This window comes from Ischnura elegans, chromosome 12 (assembly GCF_921293095.1).
Source record: "Ischnura elegans chromosome 12, ioIscEleg1.1, whole genome shotgun sequence".
Lineage (NCBI taxonomy): Eukaryota > Metazoa > Arthropoda > Insecta > Odonata > Coenagrionidae > Ischnura > Ischnura elegans.
In genome coordinates, this window is record NC_060257.1 from 55,183,351 (window position 1) to 55,208,738 (window position 25,388).

Below are 25,388 nucleotides of genomic sequence, written 5' to 3' on the forward strand. Positions count from 1 at the left end.
GGGTACGGAGGAAAGAGAAGGCCCCCAGGCGGCATCAGACGAGGAGGCAGAGAGGCTGCGGACGGCCATGATGAGAAAATCGCTCGATACGAGAATCGCTATGCGTACAAAACCGGGTTTACAACGTCGACGTTATGAAAAATCGACCAAACGTGCTTTTTTTCTAAAAATTGCCAATGAAAATCCACATAATTGTATACTCCTACACAAGCGACACTTTGAAGCATAAGTTTCCTGGATATCAGACAATTACTTAAACGACTTATTTTTTATCAGAGCGCGACCCGGATTTCAATGAATTATCATCATCTTCAGGCGCAAATAATGATGATGATAATTCATTGAAACCCGGGTCGCGCTGTGATAAAAAATAAGTGGTATAAAAAATTGTCTGACTTCCAGGAAACTTATAATGGAATACCACAAAGTAAAGCAAGAGTTAGTGAACTTTGAAGCATGGAAAAAAATGTTCGTTAATGTTAGAATTTATGCGTATTTTTGGAAATAACTGATAAAATGATTATCACTCCATTTGAGTTAAGTCGCATTTAGTTAATTAAGTAGAAATCTGACTTTAACTCATCGTGAGTTTGTAGATAGCGTGATTCATGCTCCGTAATACGGCCCTCGGAGACTCCAAAAAGATATCTCTCTGGTGTAATTAACACGGAAGTGTACCAATATTGCCAATAAGATTCGTGACGACATTGGTAGAAAGACAAAAGAAGTGGCAGTAGCGAAGAAGATATAATTTCATCTCGTCTTCTTTGTGAGAAAAATAAATAAATTTTTGGTAACCCTTGGTTCCTAATACGTAACAAATTGAATAAAATCAATATTTAATTACATATACGGGGTGTTTCTAGTGGAATTTGCATTACTTGAAGAGGAGGAAGAGGAGATAATTTTTAAGCATTTTTCTGTCCATAAACATGGGGTCGCAATTTCTTAGTTATTGAGCTATGGCAACGCAAACATTTTATTGATGCTCTTATCATGAGAACGGTTTCTAGGTTATACAGCTTTCCGACATTTTATTTAGCACTCTGGGTTTATAAAGATATCAAATATTTAATATTAGAAGAAAATGTGTGATTACAACTGTGAGAAAAAATTAATCTTGAGCTTAATTAAACGAGTGCGAGTATCAACAATGCGACTACGAAATGTCACTCATTTTGAGATTTTGGCAAAACGTTAGAAAAAAATGCCTTTCCCGCAGTCAGTGCGCAAATTATAGAAAAATGTTCCCGCAGTCTAAGGGTTAATCAATTGATGAGTTTTCATAGTTCCCACGGACGAGAGCGAGCAGGAGAAGTAGGCTGAATGAGAGCTGCATCCATTCAGTAAGAGAGGGAAAAAGTGGAACGAACGCCAGTGGGGGGGGGCGGGGCACATTATGTCTGGGTTAGGGATCTGGGAGGGATGAAGGTCTTTTCGGGGGTTATAATATGGGAGGGGTCAGGAGAGGCAAGACAGTAGGACAGAGGGGAGGAAGAAATATATAAATATATAGCGCGAGAGGAGACTTCAATTGAAGGGAAGAAGCCTCTAAACGGTGACGTCACGAGTGACACAAGGCTGGGGGGATTTCCCTCCTCTTGAGAGCCGAATTGCGAATTGTGACTCAAAATTGAGTCCTACCTCTACCACAGTCAGATCCCACAATCACGTTGATTTGGAGTTAGTTCTACTTCTTGGACTAACTTCGACACAACTCAAATTGTATGACGAATATTTTATCCGTTATTTATCAAAAATACGCATAAATTCTAACGTTAACCAACAATTTGTAAATACTTACAATTATCGCTAGTAGAGTAGTGCTATTATGCGGATTTTTATCAGCTAATTAAAAAAATGAAAAATATGTTTAATCTGTTTTTTGGGAGCTCATTTGATGAGGCACAACTAGTAGAGCATATTTTTTATAATTTAATGTAATTGAAATACTTAATATAACGTCGATTCTCGGATTTATCCCCTTAATCAAAATCATAATCGCATATTTTTTATTGCAGTGAATCTAATTTATTTAAAAGTACAGCCGTCCATGATATCCTGATGAAAGCATTCATCGAAGGACAGGAGGCAAGAGGGGCAAGTGGCAGCCTCGATTTAGTAGCATAGGACAGGTTATAAAGGATGTAAATGAGACGAAATGAGTCACAATGAAAAGGCTAGCGGATAGGAGATGGGAATGGAGAGCTGCGTCAAACCAATATTAGGAATGATGACTTATGATGATGACATTTTCAAGCTAATGCTCCTTCAAATTATTTGAGAGGATTTCGATCCCATAGTCGTGAAACTAAAGAGATTTAACTTACGCTGCGAATGAGTCAAGAAGTCCGTAGTGCAGTTAAGATCCAATTTTGGTGATAGTTTTTTCGGGTTCATTCCGCGTTGATTCCGCATTCCGCGTTCCAGCGCCCGAAACTGTCGTCCACAAAATAAGAATCAACACGGAATGAACCCGGAAAACTATCACCAATCAACTCACCGCGGAAGCCTCCGTAATAAGATCCAATTTTCGTTTAAACCATGGTTCTTAAGGCGATTCGAATGCTTGATCAGCAATATATATTGACAGGAAAAAATGAATTATGATTTTTAAAATTTTGCTTCCAAATTTAGAAGTTTTGAAGTTCGCAGTCCAGTTAGGAGGCAAATTTCTATTTTTACGATGATTGTTTAGGTGTCACGAATCTCAATTGATCTTAGGATTGCTGACTTATGATGATGAAGGATCTTCGATGGCTCCGAATATCTCCCATCTAATAAGTCCAGCAGGGACATTAAGGAATGGCTCTAAATGGGGAGAAGGGGAGGGGAAGAATCGGTGACGTCACGAGTGACTCAAGGGCAGGGAGGGGGCCAGACACCCCTCCTTCTATTGCACACGAAAGAATCTCTGGGAGTTAGGGGGGGGAGGATCCAACCAACAGACGTTGCGCCGCCGCCCCCCTATCTACCCCCGACCTCGTGCCGCGAGAGAGGGGTGACGTGAAGCAGGCTGGTAAACTGCTCGGCGTTCACTCCGTCAGGGGAAAGCTTTTTGCGACTTATAGCGCAGGCCTTTAGCCATAAAATCGCTTCAGGGTGCTCGGTTTTGCGGAGGAAAAACATCGGTCGAAATCAATTTTTCGAGCAATCGATTCTGAATCGAAGTGAAAAGCTCGAAATTTCGACAAAAATCGAAATTCGAACCAAAAGATCGATTAATCGAAAACATCGACAGTTCTTCAACGTACGTAAAATTTTGTGCAAAAACGTGTTTGTTGCTCGTTCGAAAAACACTCAAAATACACTTGGGCAAGCAGAAAAAAAATTACTTAGAAAACATGCTTGACTTATTAGTACGAAAAATATTCAAATGCACGCAAATTAAATTTTTTGGATCACCGCTGGTAACCATTTGGGTTCCCTAAATTTTTTTAGATAAATCAACAGATGGAGAGGCGAATTAAATGTGACGTTCTCACACCGATTAACTTAACCTTAAGCTTACGAATTTCTACCACAAACACAGCATTGCAAAAGAAGAAGTGCGATTAAATTTCTGTTTCATCCTATTTATAACGTAATGATTCCGTTATAACAAAAATTCCGTTTTATATACAGATTGATTTGCGCACGCAAGAGTTTTTGAAATATTAAATCAAGGGATGAATCATAAAACTTATCCCAAAGAAAAAACGGGACAAAAACAATATGAAAGACATATACACATTCAAAACAAATAGTTGGAGTTCCAGATAACCATATAAAAGCCGGATAACACCATAAAAATGGATTTAATCCAAGATAAGTCAGACAAGTGAAAGGATGAAATGTCAATTTCTTTTCAATTAAATAAAATCTTCATCCTTTTCCTTGAATAAATCTTCCCCTGACCTCTGCAAACGAAAATTTGTAAAAGATACAGTCTTGAGTCACATTTTGGACCCTGAAGACCCAAACAAAAAACATAAAATAACAATTGACCAGTATTGATGAGGCGTAAAAGTTCAGGAGATCAAGCCAAACCCTTGCAGATTAACTCTTCGCGACGAAAAAAAATATTAAACACTTCTGAAAACCTTATTGGAATTGTTTAGAGTCGATAAAAAATCTTATTTGCACCAAATTTTCTCCGAAGTTCTCTCAAACATATTATTGACAATAATGAAGAGAATATAATCAAAACTTATAACCAAAAAATTAAATCTTCCTGTATTTACAATTAACTTTAATATCATATAAAAACGTGTCTCCGCCTGCCAAGTTTGCTAGACAAGTTTGCTCCATATGACATTAATGTTAAATATGGTACAGGGAAAAACTTACCCTCACTTTCACATTTCCATCGTCATCCATTACTCGGGCTTAATTTAGCAGCATCAATTTCTTCCGTCTGAATCTGACCTATGCTTCTTTGTCTGTAGCTCAAATGGATTAATTTCTTATCGTTTTTCGTATGGTCCCGCCATCTCAGACGTAGTTATCCCGAGGACCATCATCTTCAAGGACTATCGAGCCGTAAATCTTACTGCAGGATTCCTTCTCTTTCCTTGAAAGATTTCCATCACACCTTCTGAAGTGGGAAACATGGTAAAAAATAATATTTTTATCAAAACCTTGTAATATAATATATTCATAAATATATAAATGGATGTTTATGTACCCGAGAACATTAACTATAAAAAGGCCGGATGACGCCATTTAAATTTATTTTATTTTATTTATAAAAATTTTTTATTTCTTTCTTTCTTCCACACACCACCAAAGTTTTTCATTTTATTAACGATAAAATGAACTTCCACAAAGTTCAGCCTGACACGACAGCGATTATTATGAAATTTCATTTTCCTTTTGCTTGATGAGAACACTTTCCCCAATGTAGACGTGACCGCATTCACATGGAATGCTGTAGACTCCCGTGGTTTTGATCCCCAGGTCATCTTTCGGTGTCCCAATACAGGCTTTGATCTTGTTGGCAGGTTTTTGAATGGTTTATATATTTTGTCATCGAAATAGCCTTGTATCTTGTATCTGATGGTGGAGATGAACGGGATAATGTATACGGTTATCGGTTTTTTCTTTTTCTTCTATTTCATCACTGTTCGAAATGGTTCTTTTTCGTGCCGCTTGGATGTCACGTTGGTTGAAACAATTCTTTCAAAAGGTGGACTTAAGGGGTGCTATTTTTTGTCTCAAGCGGGCCTCATCTGACAGCCGCAAACGGGAATGATATAACGGTTAAGCGGCAGCGATACGAACTACTGATATCTCGGTAACCAACGCCCGTTCAGACGATTTTCAAGAGCTGCCTCGGTACGGACCATTATTACGACCGAGGTTGTGAGAACGGACAACGTCGAAGCCGGAAATTTCAACCCTCCCCACTTTCGAACCACCAAAGAAACAAAAGAAACGAGGCGTCCGGCCGCTTGATCGAAACCCTATCCCCCTTCGATCCCACAAGAGTTCTGATTCATCTCCCCCGAGATCCCGGACGCATGCGACCAGGGTACGTGTGGGAGAGGGGCTTGTACCCCTGGTGTACACCCCCATCCCCCTTTTTACAGATCAAAATGCCCCCACCCCGCCACGTGGCTGTCCTACGGCCAGTCTACCACTCGCAACTATCACCCTATTCCTCCCCCTCTTAATTCCCAGACCTACCACTTTCCACCACCCCCTTCCTCTCCTTTATAGCACAGCGGAATATAATACCCCACCTCCTCTTAACTACGATTCAGGGAACTAACCGGTCGAGCGTCGACTGCATGGAGATTACGTACAAGAGGACCCAGTCCATCCCGTGGAAGTTTTGGGTTTCTGAGCTTTCTCACGTTAAATAGAACTCACATGTTGAACTATGGGTTGCTCACTACTATTCATTTCATTTATTTGTTTCACCACCAAAAACGGTACAAATACTTCTACATTTGCTGCTATTCAAATAAATAATAGCAAAAAGGTAACAAACAATAACACAATAAATAAAAACTGACAGAAAACAAAATTTTTGAACATAAGAAGGGGCAATATGGATTAGACAACGGTGAATTATTCAGATTTCATTGAATACATACCACATATAAATACATTTCACATGCAGAGAAAGTTCTCTACCCTCTACCCCTGTCTTTCGCTAAAAATTTTATTTCTAATATATCCTGCGCAAAATTTTTGCGCCCGAGAGAAGGCCCGATGAGCTTTGCTATTCACTAAGCTACCGTCTCTGAGCACTAACATACCGTCTCATAATAAATATGAAGACATAGTATGTGTCGTTATAAATATGAAATTAAAAGGTATCCGAGACCACGTGATGGGTCTGATAGACTGACGACAGCGAGTTTCAGTCCAACATTGTAACCATGACTAAGTATAAGTAACCATGAATAAGTAGTTATAAGTTAACTGCGAACTTCAAAAATTTGATGAATCAATAAGTAATGGATTTTAGGACTATTTTCATTAATTATGACATATGTAACCAAATAGGTAGAGTCCTTACTTACCAACCGAAGGACCCTGAGTTAAAATTCTGGGTAAATCCATTGAACGCCATGAAGAAAAATATTCTCTGAGCGAGATATCCGAATACTTGAAATACAGCGTCCAAATGTAATGAATGAGATCGCAAGAGTATAAGTGGGTAGAGCACGGACTACTGACCAAATGGCCCCAGTCAAAGCCTTAGGACACCGCCATATAAAAAGGCACGGATGGGTATTTTAGGGAGGACGAGAAAAGTTGATGGTATTAAATGGCGGTAGCATCAGATAGGCCGAACGGCCGCCAGCGGTGGTGAATGCAAATATACACTCGCAGCAGGGCAAGCCGAAGAGAAAAAAAATATGATTCAGTTTTTTTGCCCTTATGTATTGTGTTCCACGGTCTGAGTGATAATGTTTTGCGAACCCACCGTCGATGATCCGATTAAGCGCTTAAGTGATGTTTTCGTTTTTGTCCGAGCAATTTGTGCTGATGAAGTTATTATTATTTCGAAAAGCGCGCATTCGAATGACGGATTAGTCTTTTTTGCCCATGCACAAGGGTGCTACGAAAAAAAGATTTTTTTCGCCAATTTACGAGACGCAATCGATAGAGAGACTAAGGTCATTTACAGTCCAGTATAGATTTATTGGAAATTGATGGCCCAAGAGTGCAAATAAAACTTTGAAGAGGGACTTGTTTTTTCGGTAATTTCATCGATATTAATGGATGTGACTGAAAATTACTTATACTTTCTAGAATTTGACATACTAAAAATAACATCCCAAATCTTTCCGAATTCACTATGATTGCGAAACTAAAGGACATAGACTTTTAGCAATGAAATATGGATCTGTGAGAAGTGAATTTGATTCCAGTTCGATGTTAGGGTACACTTTGGATTGAGACTAAAAATGTTACACGCTAAGTAAACTTTGAAGGCAAAAATATGAAAGGAATAAAATCCACTGGTTTATTAGCGTATCTTGACGGTTGCTAACGAACTGGGAAGATCTTTATAAAAATAAATCTATAATGACTTATTATCTCTATACTTTCAATTATCACCAAAGGAAATGGCAGAAAATTATCCACGATTTAAGTCCAAATTTATTTCATTCATTGGTCGAGATGAAAAAACTGTTTGAAGTTCCATTAGCCAAATTTGTTGTCTTTGACCATATGAATAAACATTATCATGAACTGTGTTTCAACTTGAAAGAATTGGGATCCCGCTAAAGACACATTATAAACTATACAACCAAACTTAATAAAAAAAAGGGAAACAATTTGATGCCCTTTGCAGATTTTCGTACGCTTTTTACTTAATATTCCATTCATCATTCATCTACTGTAGCCTTTGTGGCTTCAATCAAGTGGCTTCAGCCATTTGTCCTTTTAAGGTGCCATTATTATCGTACGATATCATTCCTAGAGTTAGTTCCACGTAAATTTCCGCTCTATTCCTCTCTCAGCTAACATCTAGTCGTATTTAAAATTTCTTTCCCCATCCTTCAGTATTTGCTCAATAGGTACAGTCATGAAAGTTCAATCGCAGAATTTATTCTCATAAAAAGCCTTGCGCAAGTTACCAGTGGACCTACATCTCGGGTATTCTTGAAACTCTTAGGTATTCTCAATTTGTTAACAGAATTTTATGTTAACGCAACCAATTTCCGTGATCCTTAACACATCCTCTTGTAGAATGAAACAGTATATTTCATTTGCCATTTTGGACATTTTAGTTCAATTACAGCACAGAGTAGCAAAAATAGATGTTTCATGCTTCAAACATATAAAGAAAAAGATTTTTACTACCGCCCAAAATTACCGGTCACTGACATTCAGACGTTGACTTCTCTACGCTGGAAGAAATGCCTCTTGCTACAAAATAGTGATTGCAGATTTACCATTTTGTCAACATTGGCAAAGCTGTGAAACATTTCCATCAAATTCAGCCTAATACGCTTCCACACATCAGCTGTTAGCCCACGGTAAATATTCATAGAAAGAACTTCCCTTTCGGTTTTTGATTGAGGGTGCTCTAGACAACTCATGCCTTTGTATGCCTTCACGATGCATACAAAGCATCCGGTAACAAGGAAAACTCACGGCCAATCGGAACGCTTGGCTCAAAGTTTATGTAGTTTAAAAATGGTGCGTTTTCGACCTCTACATTACAATGAATTTTGGTTCTCACTGCCATCCGTAAATCTAGCGATTCGATCGATGGATTTTTCTTCCTCATAGGAAAATCCACTAGGATTGGTAGAACATTAATTGCATATGCTTGTTTTCGCTTATAGTAGGGCCCCCTTCGCTTCTATAGCGTTGGGGTGTTTTTCCCTCGTCCCGTCCCTTCCGTTCCTATCCCTTCCCAGAGGCGTCGGCGGGCTCCCATCGCGGCGGCGCCTCTATCCTTTTTCCTTCCCGTCCTTCCCCTCCCCGGGTGCCTGGGCGTATAAGCCACGGGCTTGGTTCCCGGCCCCGGTGCGTTGTATCCTTCGAAGGGTTCACCTAGAACCCTCAAAACTCTCTGCCATACGTAACCCGCGGTTTAAATTTCGTGACACCATTTTTCTCCACCCCTGTATATAGATTCGGATATAAAAAACTATCTACTAAATGTTTTTTTTTTGCGGCGGAACCTTCTTAAGGTCGAACAGGAGGGAGGGGGAAAATCTCGACACTCCACGGATCCACGCCCTACCCCTCAAAAAATGAACGTGACGCTGTCCCCACGATGCTCTCCCATTACGCCCTCACGACGCATTTCCATGGCTACCCCACTGAAGCATCCCATCCACCCTCCGCAAGGAGGAGAAAAAAAACCACTTCCAACCCTCCAAAAACTACTCCCCCTCTTAGCCATACTTACCCACACCCCTGATCCCAGGGCCTCTCCAAAACCTTCCCCCATCTAGGAACCCTTTTGTCCCCCCAGCAGCGCGCTTGCACTCCCCCCCTTCCAATCGAAGAGTTTAGGTGGGGAAGAACCCTGACAATACCCCTACCACTCTCTCGGCTAGGGTACATAGCCCGCAGCATCCTATAGCCTCATTCTGTCGTGCTGGGGTTTCCCCCAGGGTACAGGGTACACTCTCTCTCTCTCGGCTGGCAGGGGTTTTAACCCACCCTTTACCCCTCTCTCCCCTCGATATCCCCGCCTCCAGCGTACCCTTTTAGCATCCCCTCACCATCCTGAATTTTTTTCCCTTTCCATGCCATTCGAGACCCAAATCGCCGATGGCGGCGCTGAAAGCGCTCACGTATTTTGCCGATATGGCCGACGCGCCGAGGATAGTGTTGTGATCACGATTATTACAATAGAGGATCCTAGAGTCGGCCTCTAAAAGTGTTGTCACCCACCGCACATTTGAATGGGTTTGCAAAAGTCGCCACTCGCGTCGTTGACGGACAAATTGATCCGAGTTTCACGGAGAAATAAGATATAATTAGGGCTTTCAACAGAAATTTATATACATGACGATGTGACCTATCATATTCACACTCTTCAATGCTATCCTCGCATTTGCAAAGGTCATACTGCAAAATTTGGAAAAAAGTGGACCACCTTGAACTCATCACCACGTTGCGGACATATTTGAAATCCGATTAAAATGCGATCGAAGTGGCAACATAAATCAGCCTTCTAGGAGATGCGATTGGGCCTTCTCTATGCAGTCTCCTTGGTTGTGATAATAACATTAGTGTAACAGGATGAATCGTAGAGCCAATGCGAAAATAACGTATTGATGGTCATGACAACTTTTTCTTGGTTTTGTAGAGGTATGCCGATAATTAGGGGCAATAGCAATTAAGATTCAGGAAGTAATAACTTATAACTGAAATGTCCACCACCAGCTCATGGCGATTTCTCAAAGGGTTCCTAGTGGCCATGAATGCGTGACTCCGATTAAAAAAAAACAATATTATTAGCATGGTAGAAGAGAAAAACGGCAAAGAGTTGATAACCTTAAATGCCTTAAACTAACAGACTACATTCACAGAAAATGATGAATTGTAGCAATGAAAGGCAACTAAAAGGAATTATAAATATTATTGCATAGTGTACATTACTTACGACATAATCAAAATAACAACATAAATCAGAAAATATCCAACAATGCCAATGATTGTCCACGTGGTTTCCCAACGTAATTATTTGGTATCCTTGGAGATCTACTTCCGAATTCGGCCGATAGTTGGCGTCTCACTAGTCTGGATTCTCGAATAGCCACGATTCCCCTCCGTCTAGGAAACGTTGCCACGGGCGACGGAGATGGAGGGATGGGGATACGCAGGGTACGAAGAAATACCCTAGGAGGGTAAGGGGAATACGAAACAGTGAACATGGGTCAGGGGGGAAAAGAGGTCGTGGGGTAGAGGGACGGACGGAGTGATTTTGAACGCGCGTCAATGGTTGTTGAATGAGTTTTCCTTTTAAATAATCGTTCCCTCCCTCCCCCCCCCCCCCCAGCGACAAGACACACTTGCGGCACGAGTCCGAGAGAGACCGCGTGGCGAGAGTCTTTTGTTTCTCGAAAACGTCCCGACGACGTCTGCTCCAGTGACTCCATACGGTTCCTGCAGCGCATGACGTTTCGCACGGCACTCGAGAGATAAAACCCAGTGATATTCCAAACTGGAAAACACTCGCGATCAGGAAGATTTCGGAGTTGGTGACACTTCTATTGAAATAAACCGACCGAGAGCAAAACACAGCGATTCACCAGCGACGCACTTGATTGAAAACAAGAATGATGCCGCGATTCTCGTCAAATACGGTTTAAAATAATATTTAAAGAACTTTGGTGCAACTTCAAGCAACCAATTTCAACGGCTATAATGGATTTTTAAGGGCATCGAGCACATTTCCATTAATTATGAATCAGTGCACATGTTACCACTGATGACTTGATTATGACGTAATATCGGAAGTGTTTACGAGGAGCATTTAAACTTCGCTGGCAAATTCAACTATTGATGAAGTACTGAGTGTAACAAATGGAATATAAATAACTTAAAAAAGAAACAGCGTTGAAATTATATTTTTCAGTCGCATAAATACAAGCACGGAAGAACTTTTCCTTCGCTGATAATCATAGCATCCATACCATTAGTATTATAAGTTTAACCATATTTCTGTCCGCTTCCTGATCCATGCCTTTTGGTGTTTATAAAAAGGATTTGCTTAAAGAGGTAATAAGTTCTTCTTGATGAATACAAACGGATTTATTGTGTTCAAAATAAATTATCTTCCCCGCCAACCTTCCGATTAATCACCCTTACTCACGGATACATGTGATCCCGCACACAATATTCTACTGACATAGTAATTCAACAGTTTTAGCAACAAAATAACTGGATATTGTGAAAACTCCAATCATATCACGATGCTCACTAGACCTCATTTTTACCAAGAAAAGACATAACTTAAACTACCCCATGAATGTGTACTTCTAGTTTATCGTATCTCATTTTGTAATGTAATTGAAAAACAACCATCTCTGAAGGGACCCTTCGTGTCTTCATTCATATTAATTAACTGCATTGCGTTTGATTTGTTTTGCATGAGAATGTTTTTGGTGGTGAAGAATGCGTTGACAAAAAGAGGCTGGATAGTTAGAATTTGGAGACTGAGAGAGATAGGCTGACGCTACAAAGCTCGAGATTTTGCGATGGTTAAAATTCACTTTTAGTCACTGTACGTAGTGAATACATGAAAAATACATACCCTACATAGTTTTGAAGGGTTTTGACAGAAATTCATTGCCGTTTTAACGAGGATTCGTTCAAAGTATGATATTAATTGCCGAGTATTTCAAATCGGAACTGTATTATTATTTTTTAAGCAAGTTATGGTACTATAAATGTGGACAAAATCACACGTTATTCATGATGATTCAATGATTCAAAAAAGAATTAAAAAACTATCACTTCTATCATAATTTCAAACTTTGAGCAATGCAACAATCTATTTAGTTTGACGCCGAAACAGGAACCAGAAAATGCGGCTTATCTTCTGTAATCGGCTCATTTTGAGGATGAACAACAAATCGACCCGGAAAAGTAAAAACTCCCAGCTTACCTACGATAAAAGTATGTTTTTTTCTTACTCAACGGTTGATACAGCCCCTAAATCCTCTGAAGGTACCCTATGACCTCCCCCCCATAGTCGTTCCCAGGGACCCGAATCAGTCATCTGCACTGGACCTCATATTTTCTTTCTTCCCTCAGACGTCCAGCTACACCCTCCCCCAATTTATATGATGACACCACCCCCGGACACAGGGACCCTATCTCGACAGCCCTGCACCATTATATATCCAGCGCACCAAAAACGTCCCCGGATTCCAGCCGCCACCATGGTAACATACCCACCCTCTTTGGTTCCCGCACCAACAATCCCTCCCCCACTCACAACCATGGCAACAGACGGACCCTATGAACTTAGTCCCCTAGGCTGTCAACCGCACATGGACCCAGCATGTCTCATCCTGGACAGAGAGGCAGGCAGACCGACTAGGAGACAGAGATACGAGCTAGCTAGATTAAACTCATCAGAATATAAAATGTTTACTGCAGCAGTGACGGTTCTAAAGGCCTAGTTAACACGATACATTAATACGTACGAGTTAACATCTGTTTGCATGAATGATTTTTGTGGACCGGAGCGGAACATGTACGAATGCATGAACCAAATTAGAACAGGTTCTATTTTCCGTTCATGCGTTCGCACAAGTTGGATGGTTACACGGCGTATTTTCGTGTTCATTCCCGCAAACATACACTTACAATTAAAAGTTAACTTGTACGTATAAACATATCGTGTGGCAAGGCCTTTAAGTTCAAAAGTAGTCAAAAAAGAGTAAGCTTCATACTTATCTATTTTTTTATTCACATACCACCGAATACAGCATATATTTGCCATTTTACATCGGGGTACTCAACAAATTTAACAGTTACACGTGTACAAACAACCATGCCCTGGATATGGGCAACCTACCCTTGCGGGACTCAAACCCGCGACCTCTTGTCTGGCAGGCGAGAACTTAATCCCGCCGCCACCGAGACCGGCAAGACATGTAGCATAATAGTATATTACAGCGTAATTCAAGGTTTTCGCATCTCCATTAATATTTACACGGCTTAACATGATTATTTTAGAGTTGTATACATAATAATGATTTTATTGAACATCGGCAAAAATGCATTCTCTTCGTGGTATTCGGTTTAGTTGCTTCAAACCATGGAGAGAACTGCACATCAGCGCTGCGAAAGCCTGGAGCAGAAATTTTAACTACCATTTGATGTCGACTAATTAGCTAAGACTGCGTTTGTGTGTGATTTGGTTAATAATTCTAAAGAAATAAATCAAGTGTTCAAATCTATTACTATAAACATTACATCGAAACGTAATATCGTTTTATTCGCAAGATTTAAGGTGGCCCTATAAGATTAACCTATATTTCATGGATGTATTCGTCCTTATATGTATTTTCACATCTAAACCCATAGCCTAAAGTAAAGGAAAAACCAAAAAAATATTAGAAAAGATAAAAAAGGGAAAATTAATGGAATTTTTAATTATTTTTATGTTTCATTGGTTGCTATTTTGGTGATAAAAAGCTGTCAACAGAATGGTCATGGTAACACCTACCAATCCTACCATACTTAGTTCCCATGCCAACTCCTACCCTTAGCCACACAAAAGACGAACTCTATGAACCCCCTTCCCTTAGCATCACTTTTCCTAGGATGTCGCGAGCACACGGGTCCGGCATGATCATATTCGACTGATAGGCAAGGAGGGAAATTGAGATATCCGTATATGACCAGGCAATCCCAGAAGAACTGATGGACACGCTTTCGTTATGGCTGTGTCTGGGCCACTCATTTGAATGTTTACCTACATTCCCCAGGGAGCTGCTAATTTTTCTGTCGCTTCTTAACTTTATTAGTCGACCGATTTTAACTTGCCACTTTTTTATATTTGAAAAGAATGGCTTGGGCATGACTTCGTGAAATTTTTTCATGATCGTTGATGAAAATCTATTAACTTCAAGCGAGAGTTTATTTCAGTTTAATCAAAAGAAAAGAAAATTTTCTATAATCAAATAAAATAGAAGCTTAAAAGTACTAATATAATTACAGGATTCTGTTATAATTAATGCACTAATATTATACCACAATCATTGGTTTCAAAGTTAATATTTCAAATTTACTAGTTGGTATCAATGTCGCCTCAACTTTCATAAGGCACTACGTTGCTTAGTAATAGTATTATTGCTTATTGAGTGTTACCGTTCACTGCTTTCCTCCTCACATTCATTTGTACGTTATAGAGTCGTATGGAATTGATTAATAACGCCAAATTCTTGTTTCTTTCACAGGATTTACCCCGGTGACATGAGCCACGAGTCCTGCCACAAAATGGAATCTGTGCTCGCGTTCAGCCGACACAAATCGCTGATAACCTGCTACTAGACGCTACTCAGCGGTGAGTCAACATGCTTTTCAGTTTTCAGAATTTTTCACCCTAAGAATCAGGAAGACCCATTCCATCCAGCGGAATTATGATTCAAGTTGCCACACCTTTTAGCAGACTCATGAACGGTTTTCGATAGGTTATATGTTTACGCATGGGAATATACACTCTACCCACTAGTGGGTTATTCAAGTTTCTAGCTTCTTATCCCTGGCTTCACATGAATTCAATTTGGAACGTTATGGCCCATAGAGTAAGAATGAGTTAAAAAAAGAGGGAAAAATCTATAGTGCAGTGAGCGACTATCACGTGATCATTTCGAGATATCGAGAATAAAAAACTTTTGCGAATCAATTTACTTTCATTCTCGTCGTACATTTAATAAAGGCATTTAATGCAAGAATTCACAGCCCAATTTAGAACCACCACCCGATAGCTTTTCCGGTTGCAAGCGGCTCCTAATTATATTCACAAAACATATCCAAGCTTTACTAAACAGCAATAATTAGGGAGTGAATTAAACTCGCAAACCATTAGCCAAAGGTTAGACGGCTAATAATTGAAATAAAAAGAAAAAGCATAGCGATTTTCATTAATCCCAGGTAGGCCCATTTCAAATCAAAGAAAGTCAATAGGTTGGCGGCTGGTATAAAGATGTGTATTATAAAAACATATTTTGTGCATCCATATTATACGGTTATTCCTCCCAATAAGCGAAGCTAACAGTCATAATGAGCAAAAAATATATCTGTGTGTAGATAATTTTATTTAACTGCGATCGCTGTAGTTATCTTGTGCGCCCTTAGACGGATTAAACAAAATTCAATCGTCGACCAACTTCCGCGGTACACCGATCTCTAAAACTCGATATCAACATGCTAGCTAATGATATGTTTAGCCAACGTCTCAAGGACCAAACCTATTTTGATTCTGATTCAACTGATATTCTCTTCGTTCCACAGGGTTTAGCCAGAAAAGAAAAGCATTTAACTTGTGTTCCATGAAAGCACGACTACTCACGATCATAATGCCATAACAGTGGATCAGCAGTATATTATATTAACCTACAGTATATATTAACAATAAGGATTTTTGAAGAAAGGTTTTTCAGGCTCCCCACTGGGTAATTTGCTCCACGTCTCCCGAAGTTTCGAAAAGCGAGTTACCTTTCATCCTCAGAGGAATTTCTGAAGATTATGATTTGATTCACAAGATCCCTGAGGATGAAATACAAGCCGATTTTCAAAACTTCCGGAGACATGGAGCAAACTACCCGGTGGGAATCCCGAAAAACCTTTCTTCATTTGATAAGCCGGGAGAATCTTAGATCTTACAATAGGGATTTTCTTCGATTTAAAAGCGATTAATTTGGTGCATACGATCAAAAGTGAATTGTCAATCACCAGAGATTCCTGCGTAAACTTGATTAATATCCGGGCTCCCCTCAGTGTTGATTAAGTCCTTGATCTTCCACACAAGAGGTTCGAGGTCCCGCCTAGGTAGGTTGCCTCTATCTAGGGCATGTTTGTGAAATTTACCCTCCCCCTTCCAAAGAAGCATTATTTTTTTAAGTTCTTCAAGCCTCTAACATCACGTTATTCGAGCAAGGATGTTTTAATACATTCTAGGTCCTGCCCTAGAAATCCTAAACTCACTATCGTCCTAGGAAGTTTAAACTTTATATTAGCTTTTGAATCACGATTATAGCGCGCAAACGTTGAAAGCGCGGTCTGTGTTTAAACAGAACATCTTTGTTAATTCCGAGTATAGCGAAACAACCAACATCAAACCTCGTCTATAGGGTCATTACCGTGGATTCTGGCGGAAGAAGAATGGTATCATAACAACAAACTAAAAAAAGAGGTTCCACGATCTTCTGGTTTCGTGTGATTAAAGAAAGGATGTATTTTAATGCTCTTTAGATTCTGCCATAGAAATCCTGAACTAACAATAATCCTTAGCTTTGCGTATGGCCAAAGATCTTGCGATTCGGGTATAAGTCAGAGCGACCAGAAGGTGGCGCATCTAGATTTTGACCAAGGAGGGGGCAAACTGAATGTCTAGAGAATTCGTGGTTCGGGAATTTCGGAAATTTGGTATTTCCAAGGCTCAAAAACAGCTGTATTAGGCTAATTCTTTGACAAAAAAGACCAGAGATCAGACCATCGCCGCGAAAACCTACGTTCTAACCCCACCTCTTGTAGATCCGCCACTCTGGGGCCTCAGTGCATCCGGCACCACGCTAAGCGACGTGGGTGACTGGGGGTGTGGGAAACGAGATGCACACGAGCACCATCTTTGCATCATCCCCTCGCATAATCGCCCGGCCTCAATGAAAGCGCACGTCCCGCACACCCCATCTAACCAACAACCCTCCCCCACTCGCGCACATGCAATCCCCCCCCCTTCCTCCCAACACATCAACACTAGCGAGAGAGCGATTGGAAATCTTTTTCGGACAGCAGCGCACAAGAGAGGGAGGAGGCGGTTTTAATTCTGGGAGATTTGGAAGGTCGGTCGCCGCGTGATACATGATGCAGGGCCCCAGGGGGATTTAAGAGGGGGTGAGGCAGGGGAGGGTGGGGAGTAGAAGGGGCCAGTTGGGTCCGGTTTTTGGTCCCAAGGGAAGGGGGCGGGTGGGAGGGATAAACAGGAGAACAGCGCCCCGCGTGAGACGCTATCGAATCACGAGCACAATGGGGACGAGAAATAATTTTCAGCTGGACTCGGCACACGAATCGAAAGTTTTTTTCCTTACGCATATGCCACCCCTAAATAGGCTCGTGCCTGAAGTGTTAGTACATCAGGTCAAGAGTACAAGAGCGTCGCCAGTATCAAAATTAGTGGGGGGCCAAGCCATGGTTGCTCAAGTTATAGGTAATATTCAAGCATTGAAAAGGTGAAGGAAAACAAATTTTTTAAGGAAACTGTAACAGCTCTTTATTCGTTTTTAAAATTATTTGCTTGGAAAATATGATTTTCCTCAAATACATTTGCGATTTTTTTAGTGGGGGACAGCTGCCCCTCCTGCCCCTCGCTGGGTACGTCCATGCAGGAGTATACATACTGCATTAAAAATAGTGCATATAAGTATACTTAATGTGTTTCGCCCATGCTAATATCATTAAAAATAAGCACTAATCACTTCAGTTCGTTCAATTCTTTTTTTCAATCCTTCATTCATTTTTTTTAATCATTTGTTCAGTTCGTTCCCCTTCCCGCGTTATCGTTACGGTTATGTCATTTCTGGATGAGCGGGGCGCTAGCTTCTCTGTGTGTCCAGTGATGCTGTGCCTCCCTTTCCCTTCCTAGTCTCGAGATAAATTTGATTCTTGCTTTCCCGGGAGCGTCTTCAGAATGAATGGATTTTCTTCCTTTTGTCCTATTCGAGGTCTTCGTGTACTCCTCGATATACACATCTACATCTTAGAAGAACCGTGCAAGCCCCAATCATGCTGTGTGGCAAGGGGTGTTTCCACACTAGGAATGCATCACTCATCCTAGCCTTAATAAGAAACGCGCTGGCTTACCAGACACAAAATTAGCATACAGAACCACGACACGCGGTCAGACCAAAAACTAGGAGAGTGCTCAGGACACGAAAACGCTACCATGCAAATGGTGGCGTAACTAGGGATATGCTTTGGGTAGGGGGATGAGATGGCCTTGGGTGGTGACCCCTCTCCCAGCTGACGGGGGTTCAGGGAAAATTTTTGAAAAATGACATGCCTCGAAATACATTTTGCACGATTTTGACACTAAAAATTTAACTTAAAGCAGATGCAGTTATTAAATGTCAAAACTAGACAATATTTTTAAATATTTATTTAATTTATCCGAGGTTTGGGGGGATCTATCACCTCATCCCCCCTATAGTTACCCCACTAATGAAAAATAAAAGTACTAGCTAGTGATTGCGAGAAATATCTAATTCCCATCATTGGCCCTTATACAGGGTATCTCTAACATTTCATCATTATTATCGTCATCAACTTTGGTTGCCAACAATTCTAAGGTTGATTTGACGTAGGATTTTACTTATTTTTCCAATTAGCTTGTCTTATAATGCTCATATTATTATTCTGTTTTACATCCTTCATCACTCCTTCCATGTGTCTCAACCGAGGCCTTTCTTCGCCGTTCTACATTCCACTTGTTTTTCTGTGTGATTTCTTTCATCAGACCATCGCGTCTCATGATTTGGCCGATTTGGTCATACCATCTTCTTCTCAACATTTTCAAAAGACTTCACTCCAACTTCTCTTAAAACTCCAATATTACTCACATGGTCAACCCATTTGGAATTCATTACACTTTCTTAACGTCACATATGGAACGCTTATATCCTTGATTTTCCCGCTTAAGCCATCGTCGATGCCTCACTACCGTGGAGATGCAAGTCCTAATAAATTTCTTACTTACTTCAATGGTTATGATCCCACATTTTTATAGTATAACTACGGATCGTTTTCAAACACTACCTATGATACACATTGACATTTTTGTGCTTTCTAGGTCAATCAACCTAATCTCGAGTCTCAAGTCTAAAGATTCCTGTGAGCCAGTTACAGAAAAATATATTCAATCCATAATAGTGTAGTCAAAAAAACCTCGGTTCTCCCGTTGCAATTTTAAGCATAATACGTATTTAGATGAAACTCGGAAGGTGGAGATATATGTTTCTAGCCCAAGCTAAAGCCTATATTATACGATACAGCGTTTTACTGCTGAAAATCGGGGTGCGAATGATATTTTATATGCACTAATCAGCCTGCGAAGGTTCCAATCTCCAACAACATATGTATTGTAATAATCTCTATGAATTTATGTTTACTATCCTCCACCTATATCACACCATACATAATCTTGTGAAACCTCCACACCCGTCTCAGGTGTTATCACTCAATACTTGGAGCTATGTACGGTTTTCCGTTACATTAATATTAGCAACTTCATTTTTTACGATAGAGCATTTGATGACAGATATGGTGGTCTAATGGGTTTAGTTCTTAGTTACTGATCGTACGTTGCTGGATTTAAGTTTCAGATTATGCTTTCGGACAATTCAAAGCATAAAAAGTGCGAGGGGCCAAGGAAGAGGAACTGGCCCTCTACCCTGATTTTTTTAATATTCACACGCCTTTTCCTAAGTTCGGGATGAGTTCTACCTCAACAATCCAATCAAAAGCTTGAGTTGAATCACTAAACTGTGAGTGAGACGTCTTTCGTGTTCATCATCACTGGTTTACAATCCTAAGATTGGTTTGACGCAGTTCTCCACTCAATTCTCCTATCAGCTAATCTTTTCAAACCAACATATTTTTTTCTCTTCCCCATCTTCTTTACTTGCTCCATATATTTTGTTCGAGGTCTTCCTTTTCGTTCTTGCCATCTACTTGTCCCTCTACGATTGCTTTCATCAGACCATCAAGTCTAAAGATTGTTCCGTCTTATTGTCAAGGATTTCATGAGGATTCTCTTCTCTTACACTCGTCTTAGCACTTCCTCAGTATCAACTCGGTCGTCAATTTTATTCTCATCATTCTCCTTCGGCAACGCATTTCGAAAGCCCATATCCTTGATTTCTCCGCTGTTGCCAACCTTATTCCCAAGCAGACCAACCCAAGCAGACTCCAAAGTTAAGTTCTGATAAACTCTTGCCATCTAATAGTCCCTCGACGATTTTCTTCATCAGGCCATCATGTGTGTGGTCCTTGTCAAGGTTTTTATGAGGCTTCTCTTCTCTCCTACTCTTCTTGAGACTTCCTCATTACTAACTCAATCGATCCATTGTATTTTCATCAGTCTTCCGTAGCGCCACATTTTGGGGGCCTCTAACCCTGATTTCTCCGCAACAGTCATTGTTCAGAGACGTCAAGATATTTCACCCTGCGCCACATGAAATACGTAATTTAGGTGTAGTCTTCGAATGCAACGAGTGATTGTAATTACCTATCATTTCGATGAATTATTTCACACTGAAAGAGAGGCACAGAGTTTCCTAAGTGATACTATCGAGCCATCAAGGGGACGAGGATTCGATATACGAGAAATTATTTCAGCTGGGAGAAAACATACGGTTTAAATATTAAAATGTCTTGGGCTTTTGACTAATAGTAATTTTAACCCACACGTATTCTCAAAAGGAATTGCACGAAATTATTTCCCGCATTTATAATCATTAATCTTCTTCTAGCACTGAACACCTAATAGTCCTATACATGAAAGCGACCAAAAGAAAGAAATCATTATTTTAGGTAGCGTTTGCCATTCGAAACTGAAAATCACTGTGTCCTTTGATTTAAAAAAGGGAAACTAATTCCTACCAACCAAAATTCACCTCAAATCTCCCATATTTGGAACAACCCACGCGAAAAACCGTACATTTTGAACGCCCGAGGCAAACTGAGGAAACAGATATGCATGACAAAAATTTTCGGGGACCCATATACATAAATGAATTTGAGGGTCCAGTTTCCACTCGATCCTGGTCCCTTCCAGCTCCAATGCAATCACCATCATCTTCATCCCTTTTCCCAAACAGCCAATCCGATCCTTCGAGACTCCAAAAAGCCAATCATGCCGCCGGTGACAGTCGAAAGACGACAAATTGAATTTCGGACCCAACCCAACCCTCCCCCTCCTTTCAGGAGGAACAACGCGCGCACACTATATACGAAAGAGGAGAACGAACGAAAAAAAAATAAAGTGAATTTTAAACTTAGGAAAGGGAGGAGAACTAGGAAGCACTCTTTGCAGCAAGAGGGAGGGAGGGATGAAAGAGGAACAGAGTTTGTTAGCGAGCGTCTCTGTCCCCGGAACCCAATTAGGAATTAGACGACGGATAACTCTCTGAAGCGGAGGGTTGGAGGGATAGGTAATGACGAGTCGATTTGCATGAAGCGGGCGTGGAGGAGGAAACAGGGAGAGGCGTGGAAGGGATGTTACAAAGGGGGGAAGGGAGTATGGGTGACTCGAGCGTCAGTGGTGACTTATAGGGGATGGATTTGGAGACGGTTCGAGATGTAAAGAAAGATGGCAGCACAAGTTGTGCAGGTATCATATTACATCACAATGGTATAAGGAATGTTGGCTCATAGTGTTCCGTGGAGGGATGTTATCAAGGGAAAGATAGGGACGGTTTGGGTGAAGCGAGGGTTAGTGGTGACGTATTGGGGAAGGATTTGGAGACGGTTTGAGATATAAAGGAAACTGTGTATCACAAGGTGTGCGAAGTATCAAGTTACATCATTTACTTTTGGTATTGAAGGAGGTGACCGAAAGCAAAGGTTAATTGCGTCATGAGGGAAAGACATGGAAGGGAGGGTGGACAGAAACCCAGCGTCGGCATTATCAGGCTCTTAACGAAAGGCGCCAAAGGCTTAACGTCTCATCTCTGACATTTAGGGTAGGAGGGCCGGTATGTTTCCGCGGGCAACCTCGCTAATCGAACTATGCATATTGTTATTAGGTCCGCATACTTCACCCTGAATTTCAACTGAAAATAAACGTATCCCCCACGCCAACAAAACTGTGAGATGAGGTGAAAATAGAAAAGCTGCCGCTATAAAGGTGAATGAGAGGAAAACTATTGAATACACTATCATTAATGACTGCAGGCAACCCATCCTAGAATTGAATGACGCGGCATTAAAATAACTTAGAAAAAAAGAGCATTTAAAAGCATGAACTTAGCATCGTTAAGTAATCATGAAAAGACTTCGCATACTTTCCGTGCAATGATGAACGCCAAGCCAGGGTTATTTCTCTCCACACGTGTTCCCGGAATACATTTTTACCGAAGATGACGGAGCCAATTTTATTTAGGATATTTAATGCTAATACGGATGGGACCACTACCAAATCTTTTTGGAAATTGGTTCTAATGGAACTCACGCCATTCAACCTCATTTTACTACTCACTATTAGCATTACCAGGCCCCAAATCAGAATGTGTCATACCTTCCCAGATAATGAGAAACTTCTTCGAGAGCGTAGCCATGAGCAGAATGATATTTGTTTCATTCTTGTTTTTATTCTCCACCAATATCCTGCCGCTTTCTCTCGTCCTTCTGTTCTGGGACATGGCGGAAATTTAAATCAACCACTCCAATAAAATTTTTAGAAAAAAAATACGAAATTTAGCCAGCAAACTATTGCAACAATAGTCTGATGAATTTACAAAGAAGTAAACCTATACGAAAGATATAATCGGCTCCTGCGCATGGAACTATGATTGCAATGGTCAAATCCGTGAACACGTGATGGGTGTGATGGCTCTGATTGGCTGATTCCGACGAAATCATTTCCTTACTGGTAATCAATTTCGTTTGGAAATATTTTTTCCTCTAAATTTTATACTCATACAGAGAAAAGATACCTGTAAGTATTAGGATTTCAATAAAGTCCACCATATAAGGGTAAAGTCATCACCAAGTTTTCACCGGGTACTCACTGCAGATCCCCTGAGGAAGATGGCAGAGGTAATTATCGAAACTGCGGCCCACAAGCAACTAACCCGGTGGAAAACCCGATAAGACTTCACCAGTATCATACGCCGGGAAAGAGCAAAATCATACATCCACCATATATAATTGTTTTTCAAAATTATGTGATTTGGAATACGTCCGTCGCGGATAAGCGACGAAGTAGGTTTTACTTCTCCGACATTAGTCCGTCCTGTCCCAAAGTGAGGACTGGCTGCACCTTTTCCAGCAAACCCAGTCTACGATTTTCCATTTAAGATGGCTTGGTAGTGTAAATGATAACATACCTAACCGGCAATCAAGATATCCAAATTCGAATCCAGGCTAAGCCAAATGTAATGTAGCCGTGAGAATGGGTAACGAGTCGGAACACGAAACGTCGGCGCTCTTAGAAAACCTTACCCGCGCGGAATTCCGAGGAAAGTTTAAATATTCTGTTCGCAGGGAAAGTGTGAAATCTTACACACTAATCCAAATGATTTTACCAAAGCGAATTTCATCCTTCCTGTATGTAGCATTTCAAACGCTTTTTCCACTTCCCATATCAATAATGACCATGTAACAGTTTTGAATGTTGGCAAATGGTAATGATTACAGCGCAGTCACCTTGTGAGCGCTCTTATAAATTTTCTCCAATGCCGCAACCCACGTGTCGACTGCTGGGAACGCGGAGACCGTTGGAAATTTCGCATATCATTATAACTGTTCCGGTTTCGAGCTGAAGAGCTGGAGTGAAGGGGGAGGGGCGGAGGAAATTTGAATGTGGGTGGCCTGTGGAGGGGAAGGTAATAGGGTGGTTGTGACGGAAGCGGGAGGAGTACGGAATAAAGGAAGGGGTGAGTCACAAAAGGATAGTGTGGGGAGGGGGATGAAGTTCGTGCGGGATTTTGCATGAGAACTGTGGGGGTAGTTTGATATTGTGGGCGAAGAGAGGAGGGCGGTGGTTGAGGATAGGGAAATCAAGTATGGGGAAGGGGGAATTTTTCAGGGGCTACGCTGCCCCTTTGACGACGAACACACTTCTCTCCCCCACCCTTTCCTTTATAAAGGGATTCGCGTGAGCTTAAAAGGCCCGAGGGTTTGGGGGTGAATGTGTAGGGAAGGGGTGAAGAGTTTTTTTGGGGTTGGAGGGGAGGGAAACGACGACGGGGTTGCATACTCTCGTGCGACGGACGTATCCCCTTTTGTGTTACGTGAAAAAAGGGGGGTGGTTCTGTCTGTCTTGTGGGTCGAACGTGAAAGACACGAGGAAGTGCGTTGGGGAGACGTGATATGTGGCGAAATTTAAAGTACCCGGCCGGACTGACAGCCTTGGCTTACGCTTTTTAAATGGAAGCCTGCCCTCAGCTGCTGATTCCAACGACCGCGTCCGATGCAGCGCTTCCGAATGGTCATTGCAACAGACTCAGAAACAAGGGAACTATATGAAGGGCTGAAAAACATAGTGGTGTATGTCAATTTTAGGTGGTTTTTAGATAACCATGACAACCGACTCCCCTAGAAACACAATGGTTTAAGACATCGTTACGCTTGAGGCCGCCATGTAGCAGCAAATAATGCGAGCCCTCAGCACAATCCCAACTTTGCAAATCAAAATGAAGTGAGTCTGACTTACACCATTGTGTTTCTAAGTAGCTGATACTTATTACTGAATCACATTGCGTATTGACACCCATTGCATGATGAACAACGTTGTATAATGTAACCCAACAGCGAAGAACTGTTCAATCTATTTATGGAAAGAGATGATATCAATGAAGATAAGGATTATAATCATGACAACAATGACATACACGAAGGATTAATTATTGAACAACTTTGATTTTTTACTTACTCCAAAATGTTTCTAAGCCCTATATATAAAGGAGCAAGGAATTTGCCCTGAAAGTCGCGGGTTTGAGTCCCACCCGGATAGATAATTC

At 40.9% G+C, this 25,388-nt stretch overlaps 1 long non-coding RNA gene across 2 annotated transcripts in view; it reads left to right on the plus strand.

Moving 5' to 3' along the window:
• LOC124169163 overlaps positions 1-25,388 on the plus strand; it is a 71,397-nt gene that overhangs the window by 22,779 nt on the left and 23,230 nt on the right. For both annotated transcript variants that reach the window (XR_006867042.1, XR_006867043.1), the window contains exon 2: positions 14,886-14,992. This is a non-coding gene — a long non-coding RNA (uncharacterized LOC124169163). The remainder of the gene's footprint in view (positions 1-14,885; positions 14,993-25,388) is intronic.